The sequence below is a fragment of the Adiantum capillus-veneris genome, chromosome 20 (assembly GCF_014529385.1).
Source record: "Adiantum capillus-veneris isolate H3 chromosome 20, ASM1452938v2, whole genome shotgun sequence".
NCBI classification, from domain to species: domain Eukaryota; kingdom Viridiplantae; phylum Streptophyta; class Polypodiopsida; order Polypodiales; family Pteridaceae; genus Adiantum; species Adiantum capillus-veneris.
This window is the reverse complement of record NC_140950.1, coordinates 15,971,712-15,990,830: the sequence shown is the minus strand read 5'-3', so window position 1 is coordinate 15,990,830 and position 19,119 is coordinate 15,971,712. Positions and strand designations below refer to the sequence as shown.

At 43.7% G+C, this 19,119-nt stretch overlaps 1 protein-coding gene across 5 annotated transcripts in view; it reads right to left on the bottom strand.

Moving 5' to 3' along the window:
* LOC147432158 (ribosome biogenesis protein YTM1-like) overlaps window positions 1-19,119 on the bottom strand; it is a 51,934-nt gene that overhangs the window by 13,544 nt on the left and 19,271 nt on the right. The window contains exon 1 of one of the 5 annotated variants that reach the window (XR_015185526.1): window positions 64-10,840. The exons of the other annotated variants lie outside the window; for them this stretch is intronic. The gene's annotated coding sequence lies outside the window, so the exon portion shown is untranslated. Of the gene's footprint in view, window positions 1-63; window positions 10,841-19,119 lie in introns of those variants that run through there. 5 annotated transcript variants of the gene reach the window in all.

Here is a 19,119-nt window from a genome sequence, read left to right as displayed (position 1 = left end):
ATACACATGCGCAAAGATAATAAGATTCACATGTCAAAGAAACAAAAAATGCTTCGTACTTACCGCTCAACAGTCAAAAGAGAGCATTTGGAGACATGGTCTTTCATCTGCATAAACAGATGATAGACTAACCCCAAAGTTGAGCCCTCCATAACTGTAAGTCGGAGGAGGACATACACCGGTTGAAGTGCCACTAAAAGGGCCTGCACCTCCTGCCAGAAAGTCTCAACCATTGTCTATGCTTCCTGGGCTCCTGACACCTATTGAGAGTGGTTCATGTCTTGCCATTTCGAATTCACAACAATCTGTAGGAGTGGATCTCTCACCTTGTAGAGCCTCGTCAAAACCAAGTAAATGTAGGCTGAGAGTGGTGCATGTCTCACCATTTCGAATCGACAACAGTCTGTAGAAGTGGATCTCTCACCTTGTAGAGCCTCGTCAAAACCAAGTAAATGTAGGCAAACCTGGTCTTGGATGTGGGCTCCTGCTGAGAGTGGTGCATGTCTCGCCATTTCGAATCCACAACAGTCTATAGAAGTGGAACTCTCACCTTGTAGAGCCTCGTCAAAACCAAGTAAATGCGGGCAAACCTGGTCTTGGATGGTCTCACCATATCCAAAGTATTGTGGCTCCGAAAGGTAGCAAGAGCCCGATGCTTCTTGCGAAAAAAGGTGGTAATCTTTGTAGCATCTGCAATTGTAGGCTGCACCCAAGGAAGTTTCCCAATGTCCTCCATGAGTAAATCCAAGCAATGGGCAGCACATGAAGTCTCAACAATCTGACCCATTACCTTGCAGTTGCTCGCATTGTCTGTCATAACCTGCACTACATTCTCCTTACCAACCTCATTGATAGCTGTCTGAATGTGCCCAAAAATGAACTCCCATGTGATCCTATCTCCTGCCCTCCCTACATCTGCAGCACGCAAGAAACAGGTGCCCAAACAAGCCGACACAAGAATATTGATTATGTGCCGCCTATGAATGTCTACCCATCCATTCCTGCCACCCTGCTCTCAAAGGGGTTAGAACCTTGTCAATCAAGGCCTTTTGCTGATCCAACATGGTGGTCCTCATCTTTGTGTAATCAAGCCCTGCCCAAGTCTCACTAGGCCCTACTTGTGCAATTGCCTTGACCATTCTTTTCCATTGATTTGTCCTCAGCACATTAAAAGGTATATTGCACTCAGTTAGAGTGCGACACATCTCCATCTCTGCCACCCTTTGACGCTCCTTGACCCAAGCCTAAGCTGAGACACGATTCGGCAAAGTAGTCTCTTGGTGCCTCCCATGCACCTCTCTCACATGGCAAGAGGTCCTCTTCATCACCACCAACACGTGCCCTCTTCTGAGCACTAGAGGGTTGCGTGAACGCCTCAGTACCTAGGCTATCCTCACCAATGAAAGCATCATGTAGAGCATCCTGCGCAGTAGAACCACCTTTCACACTACTTGCACCATCCATTGCAGGACAGCACTCCTCAATCATTAGGTCCCTTAAGAGCAGCGGAATTTAATCGCATGGACCACATTCATTCGTGCAACCCCAAATGCTTGATTATGTAACAAACTGCTGACGAGTCAAAGCCTAAAGAATGGAGTCAACTTACAGATGTGGCCGAGGGGCCTAAACCCTAATTTCTGCTAGAAACCCTAACTGCTGAAACCCTAATGCTGGAAACCCTAACCCTAAGACCTGCAAACCCTAATTCTGAAAACCCTAACCCTAAAACCTGCAAACCCTAATTCTGGAAACCCTAACCCTAAAACTGCAGAAACCCTAACCCTAACCCTAAGGGCAGCAGACAGATTCCGGAAATTGCGCTGACATGATGACATGGCAGGCTGTACGGATTTCCATAAATTGCGCTGGCAGCTTTTTGGCTTTGCTTTTGAACCATAAACTTCTGAGTTTTAAAGGCTTTTTACTATAATTGCTTTTCAGGCCAAGGGCCTTTAAATATGAGGCTAGGGCTCATTCTCTGGCATGCTTCCTCGAGAAGGTGCAAAGTCTGGAGTACCGGCTTGTACTTTGATGATGCAATATAAAGAAACACCGAAAGGGGCACCAAGGTTTGGGGCCAATACTCTTTGGGGTGGAATTCCGCCACTCCGTGTCGCGTGTCGTCTCTCTCTCTTACAGTTTAGTTGTTGTTGAAGTGCTAAAAGTTTGTTCAGTCTGTTCTTTTCTATTGGCACGTGGTGCCCGCCTTGTGACAGATTACTCGAGTAATGGTACTAGTGTACTGCTCGTCACAATATTTGCATTGCCACACACGTGTGCATGTGCCTTTCAGAGAAGAGGTTGGGTCCAGCTTCAAGACATTGGGTGAAGAGCCCAGTTTGGGTTGGCCTTGCACAGCTTGATGAAACCTTGGAGAGTGTACACAGAAGATTAAGTGCTCGCACATGAGACAAGACTCGGCACTCGCCAGAACGCAAGAAAACTCCAAAGAGACATAGAGAGCGTGGAGAACACACAAGAAAGTGCAAGGCTTACCTCTTCGAACGAAAAAACTGGCTCCTCTAGGTGTGTGCAGGCCTCTGTGCACTTCTCTACAACCCAAGTCTGCTCTTTGCAGCCGATGCGTTTAAAAATTATTTTTTTTTGTATCTGCTGGCCTTCACACTCTCAATAACTTTAAAGCTTATCGCATGGCTGGCGTCCACAGTACGCCTGACCCCCCAAACCACCAAAAAAAAAAAAATTTGTCCAAGTGATGCCGTACAATATTGTACTGTGCATACGACCGTACCGTACTACTATACAGATCCGTACATACCTACGGATGCTACTATGGCCCGGCCCACTAAGAATGTATTTGTCCATTGTATCGCAGTCTCTAGATGCATCCGTCCTCCAAGACACTCAAGAAGCAATCTCTGCAATACAACATCTCAGCAGAAGAGGCTGTTTAGGCATGATCCAAGTCTCTCTGAGGCGTAGCTATTAGACATTCTATATACCTTCATAAGTTCAGAATAGTCTGAACCCAAGAATTATAAGAGGGAATAAAGCACTCATAAAACTATAAAAGCAAGGGACACACGAAAAGAAAAGAAAAACAAAAACAAACAAACTAACTAACTAAATCACTTTGATTGCTTCGAAACAAAACATTATTAACTTAAAAATGTTTTCAAAAAAGGTATGTGTAAAATAAGTTGACGCAACTTACTTGGCTTAAAACAAGTACTCAACTTTAAGCAAAAAAAAAAAAGGATAAGACATCTTAAAAACTTAATCCTCGAAATCAAACTTCACACAACAACCTATAACAGAACACATTCTTAAGTCCTCAGGTAAGCTAAATATGAAATCGAAAAATGAATACTACTACAAACCTACAAAGAGCAAAGAACCAAACTTGACAATATGTGATCTCAACTTCACTGCTTGTCCAAACAGGAAGAATAAGATTATCACCTTTATCATGCATAGCTTGGACAACAGCTATGACATCCCTACTCACGTCGTCAGTGCCCAAGAGTAGGTGCAGGTTTATATAGAGGTCATTCATGCTTTGAACGTACTCTACAAAACCAACGAGCTGAGTTTCTATCACCCTCCGGAGGTGATGGGCATACTCAGCCATGATAAAGGCTAGCAATTGTCAAGCTATAGTGAAAATACTAGAAACGCTAAAGATCAAAACAACAACATAAGGTGTTATTAAGTCAAACAATAAGTCGGCTTTTTAGCTCCCCACTTCTATTGAATTTACTACTGATTATCTTGAACATTCCAAAGGAAGAAACACTAAAAATAAACTTACTACGATGCAAAAATGAACGAACTTTTTTCATGATTCTTTTGAATGAGTATCCTTTTTCAACTAGTAAAGAAATAAGATGGCAAGATTGAACAACAAAAGTAGATTTACTAGAACAAAGACGAGAAAATCTAAATAGTTGAGAGCAAATGACACCGTACTTAGCTAAAAGAGAAATGTTCGAAAAAATGTGAGGCATGCGGATGATTTTTAGATTGGCATATTCTGGTTCAAGGCGCTTATCATAGATATCTACTTCTAATCCCAAGGGAGTCTGAAAAATCTTAAGGTCTAAAAAGGCACAATAATCACTATTTGTGGTACAGTTAAGTTCACAAAACTCCTTGGGATAAATCCCTCCGCCTACAGAACTCGAATTCAAGTACATAAAATCTTGAAAAGAAGGAACGTCAGGGACAAAAAGATCATCTACAAAGCGTCTTACATTGCATAACTTGTGCAAAAATATTGGGCAAGTGTTAGCAAGGACAAGACGCTCCATAAAATCAAACTCATAAGTAAAAAGATAGAAATTAGCAAGAAAAACAGCACAATTGGTACCCATAGGGATACCAATTGTTTGCTTGAAAAGAGAGTCGCCGATGGTTATATATAAATTGTCCAAAAGAAAATCTAACCAAGATATAATGTCAATGTCATCTACAATCCTGGTGAATCTCTTTCTTCCTTTGTCTACATCTACATTCTTATTTTTCAGCCATAAGAAGTCAAAGTTCAAGGCTGACTTTTCTACTAGCAATGCCTTGTACCTATCCTTCTCAAGCTTGTACGCAAAAACTTTTGAAATAAGAGACTTGACTCTAAATTTAAGGTCCTCCAAATTTAGCTTCGTGTATAGCGTTGTAAAGTCAAAAGTTTGGAGACATAAAGGAGAAGATTTCTCCTTAAGGCTTCTTGAAGAGTTCAAAAACTTTAAAACAGGAATCACACCTACTGAATCATTTAAAATCCAACTTGAATCGGTAGGTACGTCTGCTTCCTTTAGCATATTATTCCACAATTCATTTACGCTAGGTAAAATGGCTTTGAAACAATAACTAAGCCATTTGGAAACCTCGGTCAAAGAGGTGTTACAAGAAGCAGCTATAAATCTAGGCTTTATAGGGTTCTTGTGGAACTTCCAAACGGTATATAAAAAAGGTAATTTAGGTTGGCACTTAAAACCAAAAGACTTACAAAAGTCTTCATGTTTCAAGATAACCTCTTGCATTGAAAGATCACAATCACTGTAAGTCTGAGAATTTACTTCACCTAACAAGCATTCTAAATAGAACTTTTTGCACGTAACAACAAAGTTATTAGAGCACTTATCTACATAAGAGATTACAAAATCGCGATGAAATTTCCTAAGAGCATCACGATCAGAAGAAGATAAGCTATTCCTTCCTGAAGAAACGTTCCGAGAGCAAGATGCTAATTTCAAAGAAGCTTTCTTGAGGATTACAGACTTCCAATGGGTAAAAATACCTTGAACTCCTAAAGACTCCTCAAACTTTACTACGAAACTAGAAATTCCTTTTTCTATGGCTTTGAGAAGGCAAGAGTCGTTTGAGGAAGGGAGCCTATATTTAGTACCTCTTGAGAAAAGGTCTTTCAAAGAATCCGAAGGAAGGATAGAACAATCGGCAGTAACTACATGACCCAAAGCTCCATTTACGTCAGAAGAAAAGGCAATTTTACTACAAGGGCAATCAATACGTGAGATTGCAAGCCTCTCTTGCTTTTTAAGATTACGTCCTATGTCACTATAGTTGAAAGCTTTTTGTCCTAAAGTTTTCACATATTTGAAAGCTACGGCAGGATGGTTCCATACCTTTCTCACACAAGGAGGGAGAGCATCCAAAGCTTCTTGAGATCTCAAAATAGAGCTTAATCCAATCTTGTCTAAGTCAGGGGAGGTAAAGATAGTTATCAACAAATCTTTCTTTCCAACCAAGGGATTTTTCAGACTAGGACATTTGGACTTCAGAAATTTGCCTAACAGTACTCGAAGTTGAGTATTGTGAGACTCTCTTAGCTCCAAATCTTCATAAGAGTAGTTCTCAAGGGTATACAAGAGCTTAAATAGGATCCTTATATTATACCTTTCAAATATTTTATAAGAAAAAGAACCCAATTCCATGGCGCTAGATAAGTAAATCAATCTCCGTTTGAAATCTCTATTAAGCAAAAATTCTATGGTTAGAAGGGTCATCACTCTCAATTCTAGAGATTGAAGCCCTAGGGAGACCTTGTACTCTACTAGAAATAGTGTTGTGCAAAACAACTGGATTGATTTCAGGGATAGAAGGCGGATCTGAACGAGAACCTTTAGGAATCCAAATTCTTTTAAACTGACTTGAAGGGAGAACTAACTCGGGTTTGGGATGCCTTCACCAAAGCATAGGTTTCTTATGGTAAATTGTCTTATTTTTACGTAAAGAACCCGATTCAGAAGGGTGGATCAATGGGGGGGTCATGGTCATACTAGAAGGGTGGTAGCTGCTCTCTATCAAGAAGATAAGCACTTAACCACTGTGCCATCTATGCATAGCAAGATCTGCCTCCCCCCCACTTCTCCCCCGCGCAAATTATTTGGATGCCTCAAAGGCGTTGGATGAGAGTCTATCTTGTGGTATCTCTCTCATTCTCTGATGAAGCATACTGTCTGGAAGAGTCTCCACTGGCATGGGTGGTGTAGCCACCTATAATATGACAATATCATGCAGGACCAAGGATTTGCTATGTATAATGTGGAAAATCCACATAACCTACTGACTCTCAATCCGTGTCCACCAAAGATTCTCAATCTATGTCCACCAAGAGGCCACGAGTCTTAGTGCCCAAACAACTGCTGCATACATCATAGGAGGGGTGACTAGTGTCCACAATCCAACCCTTTGTGCAGGGCTCATGTAAGTGTGCCTGGTGATAGCGGCCCTCTAGCATTGCTGATGTTGCACACCTGTGTGAAACAATGTGATCCCCATCAAATACACCATTTGTGAGTGGGTAGAGCGGAAGCGGAAGGGAGGATCAATGGGGGGGTCATGGTCATACTAGAAGGGTGGTAGCTGCCCGATTCAGAAGGGTGGATCAATGGGGGGGTCATGGTCATACTAGAAGGGTGGTAGCTGCTCTCTATCAAGAAGATAAGCACTTAACCACTGTGCCATCTATGCATAGCAAGATCTGCCTCCCCCCCACTCCCCCCCCGGCGCCAATTATTTGGATGCCTCAAAGGCGTTGGATGAGAGTCTATCTTGTGGTATCTCTCTCATTCTCTGATGAAGCATACTGTCTGGAAGAGTCTCCACTGGCATGGGTGGTGTAGCCACCTATAATATGACAATATCATGCAGGACCAAGGATTTGCTATGTATAATGTGGAAAATCCACATAACCTACTGACTCTCAATCCGTGTCCACCAAAGATTCTCAATCTATGTCCACCAAGAGGCCACGAGTCTTAGTGCCCAGACAACTGCTGCATACGTCATAGGAGGGGTGACTAGTGTCCACAATCCAACCCTTTGTGCAGGGCTCATGTAAGTGTGCCTGGTGATAGCGGCCCTCTAGCATTGCTGATGTTGCACACCTGTGTGAAACAATGTGATCCCCATCAAATACACCATTTGTGAGTGGGTAGAGCGGAAGCGGAAGGGAGAAGAGAGAGAGCAACAAGAGAGAAAAACACTACAAACTGCAAATGGCAGCAAACCCATCATGACCCGGGTGAGGGGCAACCCCCCCACCAGGGGCGCCTCATAGATATAGCACCATACACCACTGGCACGGGAGGGGCTGCCTATATAGGACCCCCCACTTGGGGCGCCTCACAGATACAACACCATACACCACTGGCACAGGAGGGGTTGCCTATTTAGGATCCTATGCCTTAGTTGGCCAGCTCAAATAAGTGCCCCACAATACCAAACTGGAAAATAAGGGCACCCAAGTAAATAGCCCCTAGCGTGGGCACTGGACAAAAGTATGTCCAGCCGGTCAAGACGGCCCAGTCCGATCTAGATGAAGCCTATAGAATCTAGATGAATGCAAGTGGATGGCCAGCCGGCCTCAGGAGCACGATAGCATACAAGCATGTCATAACCCGAAGTGAAGCAGCAAAGTTGTGTAGCTCTAACACCCCCTCTCTGCACCTGATGTTGAACAAACCACCAAAAGTCGAAGATGTGAGGCCTCGAATGAGGATGTCTGCTACGATGTACACAAGAGGACAATAGTCCATGAGTGTAGTAGCAGTCTAAGGAACGCCAGGCACCAAACGATGCTATCACTAGCAATGTAGGAAACTGTTGTACTCCGCCTCTACCAAGTGTGTGTACTAGACCAAGAAAGATGTCCCGATTTGTGTGTAGAAACAAGCCGTGTTGTCGATTCAACAGCCGTAAAGGAGTGTCAATAGCTATGCAAATGTCCGATCCTACCGATTACGCTCTGTGGTCACTCGTTTGAAGAAATTGGAAGAAATCGCAACCAAACATGGTTGTCACGTGCACATTGCACATGAGTCACGTGGACAAGCGACTGCTACAAGTCGGCATAGTCTTGGTTAGTATAGCTTACGATCATAGTCACCACTCGAAACGGAAACGGAAGAAATGGAAACGAAAAAAACCGGTGTTTCCAAGTTTTGCCCGAGGCGGAAACCATTGAGAAACGGCACTTTTTTTTCAATTTGTAAACAATGTATTTCATAAAACAAGTAGCCTAGGAGGGGCCATAAGTGTATTCAGAATTGAAAAATGAGAAGACCTAATTCAAAAGTTTCAAACTTAATGCTCAAACCACAGAAACGGTAAACCTACTAGTTACAAGTTTACAACTTACCACTTCATAAACTCTTTTCAAACCAGAACCTAGTACTTCATGGTGTGACGAATCAAACCAAGATACAATCACATATGATACATGTAAGTTTGTAGCATGTGACATGTCAAAATGTGAAGAGCCATGACTCAATAGTATCCATGATCCAAAACATCAATGTCATAAAACACGATCAAAGGTGAGAGTCTTGATATGTCTAATACATATCACTAAAATCACTGCAAACATAAGATCGGGTCCATAAGATAGGCTCACGATTTTTGCCCCAAATTGCACCTTTAAAAAAATGACATCCTGAAGGCCGTTTCGGCTCGTCCGAAACGGTGGGGAAACTCCGTTCCTGTTCCCGCCGCCGAAACGCCGTTCAGTGTGACTATGCTTAGGATCTAGCTTCGCACTTTGTGAGCCACTAGAAGGACGTGTATGATCATGCAGGTCAATAGTTGCATACCTCACTTGCACAGTGCAGCCACTTAAGCATATAGGTGTATGAACCGTTCCCAAAGTCACTTAGGCTAATTTATTAAGGGGAGTCGTGGATGTCCAGATACTCCTCGACCTCCCTCTATTTGTAAGCCTACCACCTCACAGGTGGGGTGTCAAATAAGCACAAGGCCTTGCAAGGGCCATCAGTATATCAGTACTGTCACAAAACGGGCACCACGTGCCAATAGAAAAGAACAAACTGAATAGACTTTTTAGCACTTCAATAACAACTAAATTGAGAGAGAGAGAGAGAGAGAGAGAGAGAGAGAGAGAGAACACACGACACGGAGTGGCGGAATTCCACCCCACAGAGTATTGCCCCAAACCTTGGCGCCCCTTTGGTATTTCTTTATATTGCATCAACACAGTACAAGCCGGTACTCCAGACTCTGCACCTTCTCCAGGAAGCATACCAAAGAATGAGCCCATGGCCTTATATTTAAAGGCCTAGGCCCCAAAAGCAGTTTTACATGAAAATCCTTCAAACTCAAAAGCATCTGGTCCAAGAGCAATGCCCAAAAGCTGCTAGCGTAATTTATGGAAATCCACACCCTACCATGTCAGTATGTCAGTGCAAAACGCGAAAATCCGTACGGCCTGCCACGTCAACAATGTCAGCGTGATTTTCAGAGCATTCGTATTGCTGCCACATCATCAGTTGTGCGTGTGTTTGTGGGTGGGTCCTGCTTTATTTTAATTCTTTGATGTCACTGGGGCCCCATCGGATGGGGTCCCCATAAGTTGGTAGGACTTCTTCTTCTGTTACTTGTTCTTCTTAGGGTTTAGGCCCTTCGGCTGTGATCTGCAAGTTGGCTCCATTCTTCAAGGCTTGACACGTCAGCAGTTTGTGACATCCCCCCTTCTTGAAAGAAAGTACTCGTTCGCGATTACAGCACATCTGCAAAACAACTCAAGTTTAGCTCAAAAAAATTCCGAGGGACAATCCGAGGAACAATCAGTTTGCTCTTTTTCTTCTTTTTTTTGTTAAGGAGTCGGCTTCTCCTTTCGGCTCTTTTGATCAAGAAGTTGGCTTCTCCTTCCGTCCAGATCAGAACTCTTGATATTCCGGCATAGTAAACTTAGCCATCACACCCAGACCGCATTGATCTTCCACGAGTGTTTTGATGCACTAAAATTACATACCCACGCAATCTCATCCAATCAAGAACATTCGACAGATGGCACATCACAATGCAACACAAATGCTCACATGTGCATGTTACAAGACATAGAAACATAAAAGTCGCCAATGAACACTCCCCCCGCAAATAACCATCCCGGTCCGGGCCATGAGCTGTTCAACGACTCCCTCATCACTCCTCCCGCAAATAATCTAAAAAGGTCCGGGCCATGAGATATAGAGGCCTTTTACAACCAAACGCCCCCAAGACCGCAGTCTGCGTCATTTGGAGGTACTGAGAGTAAGGACTACTCAGACTTCTTAATACTCCCCCCGTAAATAACCATCCAAGTTTGGGCCATGAGTAAAAACAACACTTTTCAACAAGGGTTCGGGCCATGAGTATGAACACGCATTCTCAAACATTGTTTCTCACTACTCCAGCCGGGAGTAAAAATCACCAATCATTGAAACCAGTATTAAAACCAGAGTCAGACAACTCAAATCGGCACCAAGACAGGTTTAAAACAGATACCATCCATTTCAAACAAATTTCAAACAAAGTTTCAAACAATACTTTCTCAAACAAAGTTCAAAAGTATCTAACTATAAAAACAACTAGATAGTTCATTCAGGGTTTTGTTCGGACAACCGAACTTTGAGGACGACTGGCTTGCCCTTCTGCATCACGGTGATGGTTCGGTTCCGAACGTGGAGAGTCGCATCATTCTTGTCATGCCAAGGCAAGCCCAAGAGAACGTCACAGTTGCCCAACTTCATAATGTGGAAATCGGCTTTTCCATGATAATTTTGGATAGTCACTGGAAGAGCACCAATGAGTGGTACCACTTTCTGAGTTTGCCCTGTGGCTAGCTCAGCTTCAATTTCTTCATCCTCTGCATCATAATCAAAGTGCATCTGCTTCAAGAATTTTGGGCGGATGAAGATCTTTGTAGCTCCTGGGTCAAAGAAAATTAGGGCTTTCAAACCGTTGACTTTGCCATATGCTCGACACAATTCATTTGTAGTTTTCAAGGCGTATGCCATAGATGTCAGGTACTAATCCAATGGCCGGTTTAGCTCATTTGGCTGGAAATAGTCCTGGGTTGCTGTCGACTGTCGGCGCAGGCATCGGCTCCGCTAGTCTGTCAGTGCGCAACCAAAATATTTATGTCCTGTTCGAAAGCATTCAAAACATCGGCCTTCTTGTAGTAAGGTATCTCGTTGTTGAGGTGTCAAACGAGGCCTTTGCGGTTGGCTTTCACGAGACTCTCGAGAATTTCTTCTTTGTTGGCGAGAGTTGTGGTTAGTGGCCGGAGTTGTGGTTAGTGGCCGGAGGTTCTTCTGTGGTAAACTCTAGCTTTCCCTTCATCAGTTTGTAGCCGACCACGGCATGGTCCATAAGATCTTGCATGGTAGAGACTTTGCTTGGAAAGACAATATTCCTACAATGGTGATAGTAGTCCAATGGTGTAGCGCTCGCACTGGTCCTCCAAGGAAATGAACTTAAAGAAGGACACCGGAAGGTACACGTCGAGAAACCTTTGGTTATAGTCGTCCATGGTTTCGGTGGCAAGCATTTTCAAGTTGCCCCACTCTGCCAAACTCCGGACTTCAAACATAGAAGTTGTCACCAGGAGGTGTATTTTTCCTGTTGCCTTCCGTAAATAAGTATTAGATATATTTATTTTATTTTTACTTGTTTGTCCCGGAACCCTTGAAAAGGTGCAAGTGGACATTGCATGGCCAGTGTGAAACGGCTACAGCCAAATGGGTTTCTCACATCGGGGAATCTAGGTCGGTCAGACAAGGACTGCCCGGGCCAGTTAGCACTGAATTCTGATGACTATGGAAGCTCGTGTGCGCCAAACTGGATTTTGGGCCACTCGTCAAGTCACTGCAACTTTATAAGTTGAAAGGGGCCAGTAAATTAACCCACATTGTAGATGTTGGTCAAATGGTAGTCTTCAATGATGGTCAGGAGATCGATAGGGACGCCATGGAAGCATCTCCTAAAATTTAGGGAACTGCTATTTTTGACCGGAAAATGTGTTCGCGTCATTAGCTCTGGAATGACAAGGGGAACATTTTATTGCTCTGCTGCCAAGTCAACTGACGCACCAGTTGAGATATTTTTAGCAGGGAAAGCCCAAACTCGGAAACTGGGCGACGTGTCAGCCTGTGAGCGATTCTGCCACTCTGGGAGGAAAAAACGAGCTGCATATCAACAGAGGGGGCGCCATTTTCAGTCTCAGGTGTATTGTAGCAGGTACAGAAGCTATGGAATGCTTACCTTGCCCTCTATGCACAGTATGGTGACGCGAGTGATGCCCCGCACGCTACATACTGCTCTCTTTCTCCCCTACGTACAGTATGTTATGCCCCACTAGTGGGCTTCTCATTTGACCTATGTACAGCTGTGGGAAAATATGCTTTCATGCCGAGGCAAGAGCCTCTTTGCACAGGAAACGGTGTAGCTAGCTGCTGCACCAAAGCAGGTCCACGAGAGGGTGATAACCTCTCGATTGCGCAGTAAATTCAGCACTGTTTGCTTGCTGTTTTTACTCTGTTTTGAGACTGTTTTGTGCCCGGGATGCTTCCAGAATCAAGGGGCACCAAGCCCAGGGTGCAAGGAACAGTGTAGGGACCGTCGTGTGCCCAAATCAGGTCAAAAACAGGACTGAACCAGAAATTACAGCGACCTGGAATTTACTGTTTTGTGCTCCCGACTGAGGGATAACACCGGTGGGATAGAGTCTTGAGCTTGGAAACTGATTCGGATTAATTTTTGGTACCGTTATGCTGCCGAAATTCTGCCGAATCTGGAGCGTACTAGCTGGATGCAGGTGTTATCTTCCAAGGACTCTCTTTTTGTAATTCCCGCTCTCTAAATTAAAGAAATACCGAAAGGGGCGCCAGTCTTTGGGGCCTACAGGGTGTCGGTCTCGTGTGCGCAGTGACATTCTAGTCGCTGGACGCAACTGTGTTCTCTTCCCTTCTCACTGCTCTGCGTAAAGTTAACAGGTAATTGAAATAGTACCGCCCTCTACGTTGTATAGGCCGGTTATATGGTTCCATCGACGGGATAGTCACTTTTTCTTCAAAAAGTGCAACGTGGATTGTTGTGGGTGAAAGCAACACAGAGCTTGTCGATATGGCAGAGAAGAGAGACCAAGTATCTGAAGAGGGATCTTCCTCACATGGCACAGAGAAAATTCCTTCAACTCTTCAAGAAGAGGACAGATTGTTTAGAACTCAACTGCGTTGTTGCATGGACATGTTTCAGCAGTTGGCTAACAACCCAAGGATGCAGGAATTCTTACAGGCTCCGACACAGGGTTTTCAGCCTCCTACACAGGGCATGACTGAGCCGTTGCAGAAAAAGGAGATTTCCAATGCGCAGAGGACTCATGATGCTCGAGGGAAAGGCCATGTGGTTGAGCAACTAGCGGTGTCCAATGATCCAAAGAAACTTGCTTTAGCTGGACAGGAACCGTTTATGAATGGTCAAGGGAGCAATGCACAGGCTATGCGTCAAACCCTTCCATTACCTAATACTTATCCTGGTTATTTTGGAGGTGGTTCAGTGTTTCAAGCTATGGCTAGACCTCCACAGGTTATATGCCAGGGAATGTGTTCGGGACAATGCAAACAGGCATGGGTAACCCTATGTACGCGAACATGGGTGTCCAACCAGGTTTTCAGGGTGCCTATGGCCAGTTTCGAGTGCCTGGAACACAATTTGGTATGGCTGGTTTTTCGCAGCCATACGTACAAAATGCAGATATGACAGGGAAAACAGTTGATGCGAGTGCTGGAATGAACATTCATGGAGCACCACTGTTACAGGCACCTGTTTATGATAATGTGGCTCCTTTGAGTCAACCTAAGGATTACAAGGAAGGTGGGCAAGGAGTGAAGTTTGAAACTTTCAGAGGAACTGAGGACCAATTAAAGGCTTTGACCTTCATACAGCAGTTCGATGCAGCTTATGCTGGAGGCAACTTCACGGAATCTTCAAAGATACGCAAGGCTGCCACTTTCTTGAAAGGGAATGCGCTTCAATGGTGGACCGCATTGTTGTACCAAGGTCAAGCCCCAACAACGTGGGTCCAATTCAAACAACTTTTTGCGCCTGCATGATTGACAAACACTTTTGAAGTGGATGTAATGACGGAATGGCACGAGTTGAATGCTAAACAGTGTGCGGATATGGAAGAGTACAATAAACGGTTTTGGGCCGCACTGTTGCCAGTCACCTCTTACAGGTTTGTGCCTTTGTCAGAACAAATTGAGAAGTACTGTTGCGGATTGCCCAAGAAAATCGGGGACTACTACACAAAGACTACTGTCATGAATATGTTTCAATTGATAGAGAATGCAAGAGTGGCCAACAATCTGTCGAAGGGAGATTCCGATGGATTTAATAGCCACAAGAAAGAGGCCCAGGGCAAACAATTTTCAGCCAAGGGCAATGTTGCAGCAAAGCCTTCTGAGTCTCCTGCAAAGAAGCCCTCCACTGAAGAAGCTGATACGTCCAAGAAGCAGTCTAAATCTTCTTCGGAACGAGGACAAGGACAAAAAAGGCATTTTTCTGGCAAAACTTTTCAAGAAAGGAAAGCTCTTAGGGAGGCCAAGAAATGCTACATTTGTGAACAGGAAGGACACTTTGCAAATGAGTGCCCACAGAAGAAGTCACAGGATAAGGATGACAAGTCAGACCATAAAGGGAAGAAGCCAAAGCCGAGTGCAGGACTTGTTCCAAATTTGGTTGGAGATCAGCCAAACACAGATGCCGCGAAGCTGTGCAGAGCTTGGGGCAAAGTTAGAGACCAAACAGTGCTGGTTTTCTTTGATCCAGGAGCCCGTGCAAATTTCATATCACCAAAATTAGCATCAAAGTTGGGCATTCGTGCAGAGGAGATGGGTATGACACGGGAAGCGGGTTTGGCATGCCCAGGACATTCAGAGCCTATTACTCCCATTCTGGGAAAGCTTCGTCTACACATTCAGAGCTATGTGGATGCGGAAGAATTTCATATTATGCCGCTTGAGGGCTGTGATGTGTTATTGGGTATCCCATGGTGTTACAGGTTGCATGCTATGGTGGATACTTACAACAAAAAGATTACCCTTGTACATAGAGGAAAGACTCATGTCCTTGATGTAAAGCTTAAAGGCGAGTCTATTCCAGTTGTTTCTGCTTCTGCTATTTCATCTGTAATAAAGAATCATCTTTCTGCGTACTTGATCTTTGCAAAAGAAGTACCTCAAGTTGTATCTAATTTGTCTACCTTAGATAAAGACAGGTCAACTTTTTTGAGTGGTTTCAGTGATTATTTTTCGGACTCTTTACCAGGGGAGTTACCTCCTGAGAGACCTGAGGATCATACCATAGATCTTGTGCCAGGTTCTAGTCCACCAAATAGACCACCATACAGGGTTAGTGCAGCCCAGCAGAGAGAGATTATGAGTCAGGTCAACGAGCTTTTAGACAAGGGGCTGATTCAGCCCAGTTCATCCCCTTTTTGTTCGCCTGTACTCTTAGTGAAGAAGAAGGATGGTTCATGGCGCATGTGCATTGACTATCGCGCCTTGAATAAGAATACCATCAAGAACAGGTTCCCCATACCGAGGATAGATGACATTCTTGATCGGCTTGAGGGAGCGTCATTGTTTACAAGAATAGACCTAAAGAGCGGGTATCATCAGATACGCATTAGACCAGAAGATGTCCATAAGACTGCGTTCAGGACAACATTTGGTCTCTATGAGTTTCTTGTCATGCCATTTGGTCTCACAAATGCTCCTGCCACATTTAATAGAATGATGGACAGAATTTTTAGACCACATAGAAACTTCGTGGGTACCTTCTTTGTTGACATGATTGTCTACTCAAAGTCTGAAGAGGAGCATAGGGATCACTTGACCGCAGTTTTCAATGAGCTACGCAAGAATAGGCTACTCATTAATGCGAAGAAAAGTGAGTTCTTTTTGCAAGAGATTCACTTCCTTGGGCACATTGTTTCAAAGGATGGGGTACGCATGGATCCCGCTAAAGTGGAAGCAATTAGGTCATGGCCAGACTTGAAGTCCGTACATGACATTCGAAGCTTTCTAGGCTTATGTTCCTATTACAGGAGGTTCATCCGAAATTTTGCTGAGATTGCTTCTCCACTCCATGCACTGCAAGGAAAAGGAGTTACTTTCAAGTGGACAGCCAAGGAAATTTTAGCGTTCAAACACTTGAAAGAGAAGCTGACTTCAGATCCGGTAATTATTTTGCTAGATCTTTCTAAACCTTTTGTGGTTCAATGTGATGCGTGTGGCCATAGTCTTGGTGCAGTTCTAATGCAGAATGGCCGAGTAGTCGCATATGAGAGCAGAATTCTTTTGAAGACTGAAAGGAACTTGCAAGTCTATGAGAAAGAATTGCTGGCAGTAATTCATGCTCTCACTAGTTGGAAACACTATTTGCTAGGGGCTGATTTTGTTGTCCAAACGGATCATCAAACCTTGCGATATTTTCTCACACAGACGAAGTTGTCTGAGAAGCACATGCGATGGGCAAACATCTTGTCAATGTTCCATTTTCAGTTTGTGCATGTACAAGGGAAAAAGAACGTGGTGGCTGATGTGTTGTCATGAAAGCCCCAAATTTCAGCAGTGTCAATTCCGTACCATTGTGAACTAGACAAAATGAAGACACAATATGCTGAAGATTCAGATTTTGCAAGGATCTATGACCAGCTTGTTGATGGGCAACATCATGAGCACTATATGCTTAAGAATGACTTTCTCATGATGCATGGAAAGTTATGCATTACTAAACAGTTACGGCCAAAGATTTTGATGGAAAGTCATGCTCCACCTTATGCTGGGCATCGTGGAATTGATGCGACAGTGAAAGGGATTGAGGCATTCTTCTATTGGCTAGCTTTGCGTCAAGATGTTGACACATTTGTAAGATCATGCTTAGTATGCCAAAAAGTCAAATTTGACAGACAAAAGCAACCGGGATTGTTGCAGCCATTGTCGATCCCTGATAGGCCATGGGAAAGTATAGCAATGGACTTTATCTTTGATCTTCCAAGGACGCAAACAGGAAATGATGGGATTTGGACTATCATTTGTAGGTTCAGTAAGCAGGCCCATTTCATTCCTGTTAGGAAGAAGATAAAGCCAGAACACATGGTCAAGATATTCATGAGCAATATCTTTAAGTATCATGGGATGCCTCAGTCAATTGTCAGTGACAGGGATCCACGTATGACGAGTCTTTTCTGGAAGGCATTGTTTGAGAACATGGGCACTACGCTCAAGTTCTCTTCTTCGTTTCATCCGCAAACTAATGGACAGTCAAAAGAGGCAAATTCTACTGTCCTGGACCTGCTCAAATGTTATGTCTCAGAGCACAAGGCAACTTGGGAACACCATCTCCCATTGGTTGAATATGCTTACAATAACACTGTGCATACGTCAACAGGTAAGGCACCATTTGAGATAGTGGAAGGAGGAAAGAAAGTCCCGCCCATTTTGCAGACTAAGGACAAGATATTTGAGGCAGACAAATATGTGCAAGATATGGATGAAACATACAGGAAGATAAAGATTGCTCTTGAGAAGACTCAGGCTAAGCAAAAGAAAGCTGCTGATCGTCACCGTCGTGAACTTGTATTTTCACTTGGTGATTGGGTACTTTTGCGCTTTGAAAAGGCCAGGTTAAGGAAAAGGAAAGGCAAGGAACGCTTGTTTCCTAAGCTCAGTATGCGATATTATGGTCCTTTTCAGATTTCAGAAAAGATCAACGATGTAGCTTACAGGTTAAAGCTACCAGAAGGCTGGAAAATACATAATGCTTTTCATGTCAGCCTTCTAAGGCCCTTTGTTGGTGATGTGCCAGAGAATATGCTTGATGAGGAACAACCCAAAGTGGAAGAATTGGATGAAATCCTTGTTCCTGAACAGATATTGGCACATAAAGAAAGAAAGGTTAGAGGAAAAGTTGCAAGACGCTATTTGGTGAAGTTCAAAAACTATCCATCGTTAGATGCCAAATGGATGGAAGACTCTGAATTGGTTGATTCACCTCAGCTATTGCAATTGTATCTTGAAGCCTTTCAGATGGAACCCACAGTGACTTGATGCAGCCTTTTTGGAGCAAGGCAAGAGCATGGTTCATGATGCTCAAGAGAGTAGTTAAGCAATTGTATCTACTCTTTCCATACAGAATTTAGCTAGAGAAGTTTGTGCTCAAGAGTACACTAGAAGTCTTCTATGCTTGATATATGTGTCGTAGCCAGGTTGGTGGGATTGTTTAATCGTCCAACGCTACATTTCCGGAAGCATGTATATCTTGGATTCCCATCATAGAATATATGTGATATCAGGAGATATCCGCATGTATTATTGGCATGCAAGCGAGGTCGCTTGCAGTATTTCAAGGGTGGGGTGTGTCACCAGGAGGTGTATTTTTCCTGTTGCCTTCCGTAAATAAGTATTAGATATATTTATTTTATTTTTACTTGTTTGTCCCGGAACCCTTGAAAAGGTGCAAGTGGACATTGCATGGCCAGTGTGAAACGGCTGCAACCAAATGGGTTTCTCACATCGGGGAATCTAGGTCGGTCAGACAAGGACTGCCCGGGCCAGTTAGCACTGAATTCTGATGACTATGGAAGCTCGTGTGCGCCAAACTGGATTTTGGGCCACTCGTCAAGTCACTGCAACTTTATAAGTTGAAAGGGGCCAGTAAATTAACCCACATTGTAGATGTTGGTCAAATGGTAGTCTTCAATGATGGTCAGGACACCGATAGGGACGCCATGGAAGCATCTCCTAAAATTTAGGGAACTGCTATTTTTGATCGGAAAATGTGTTCGCGTCATTA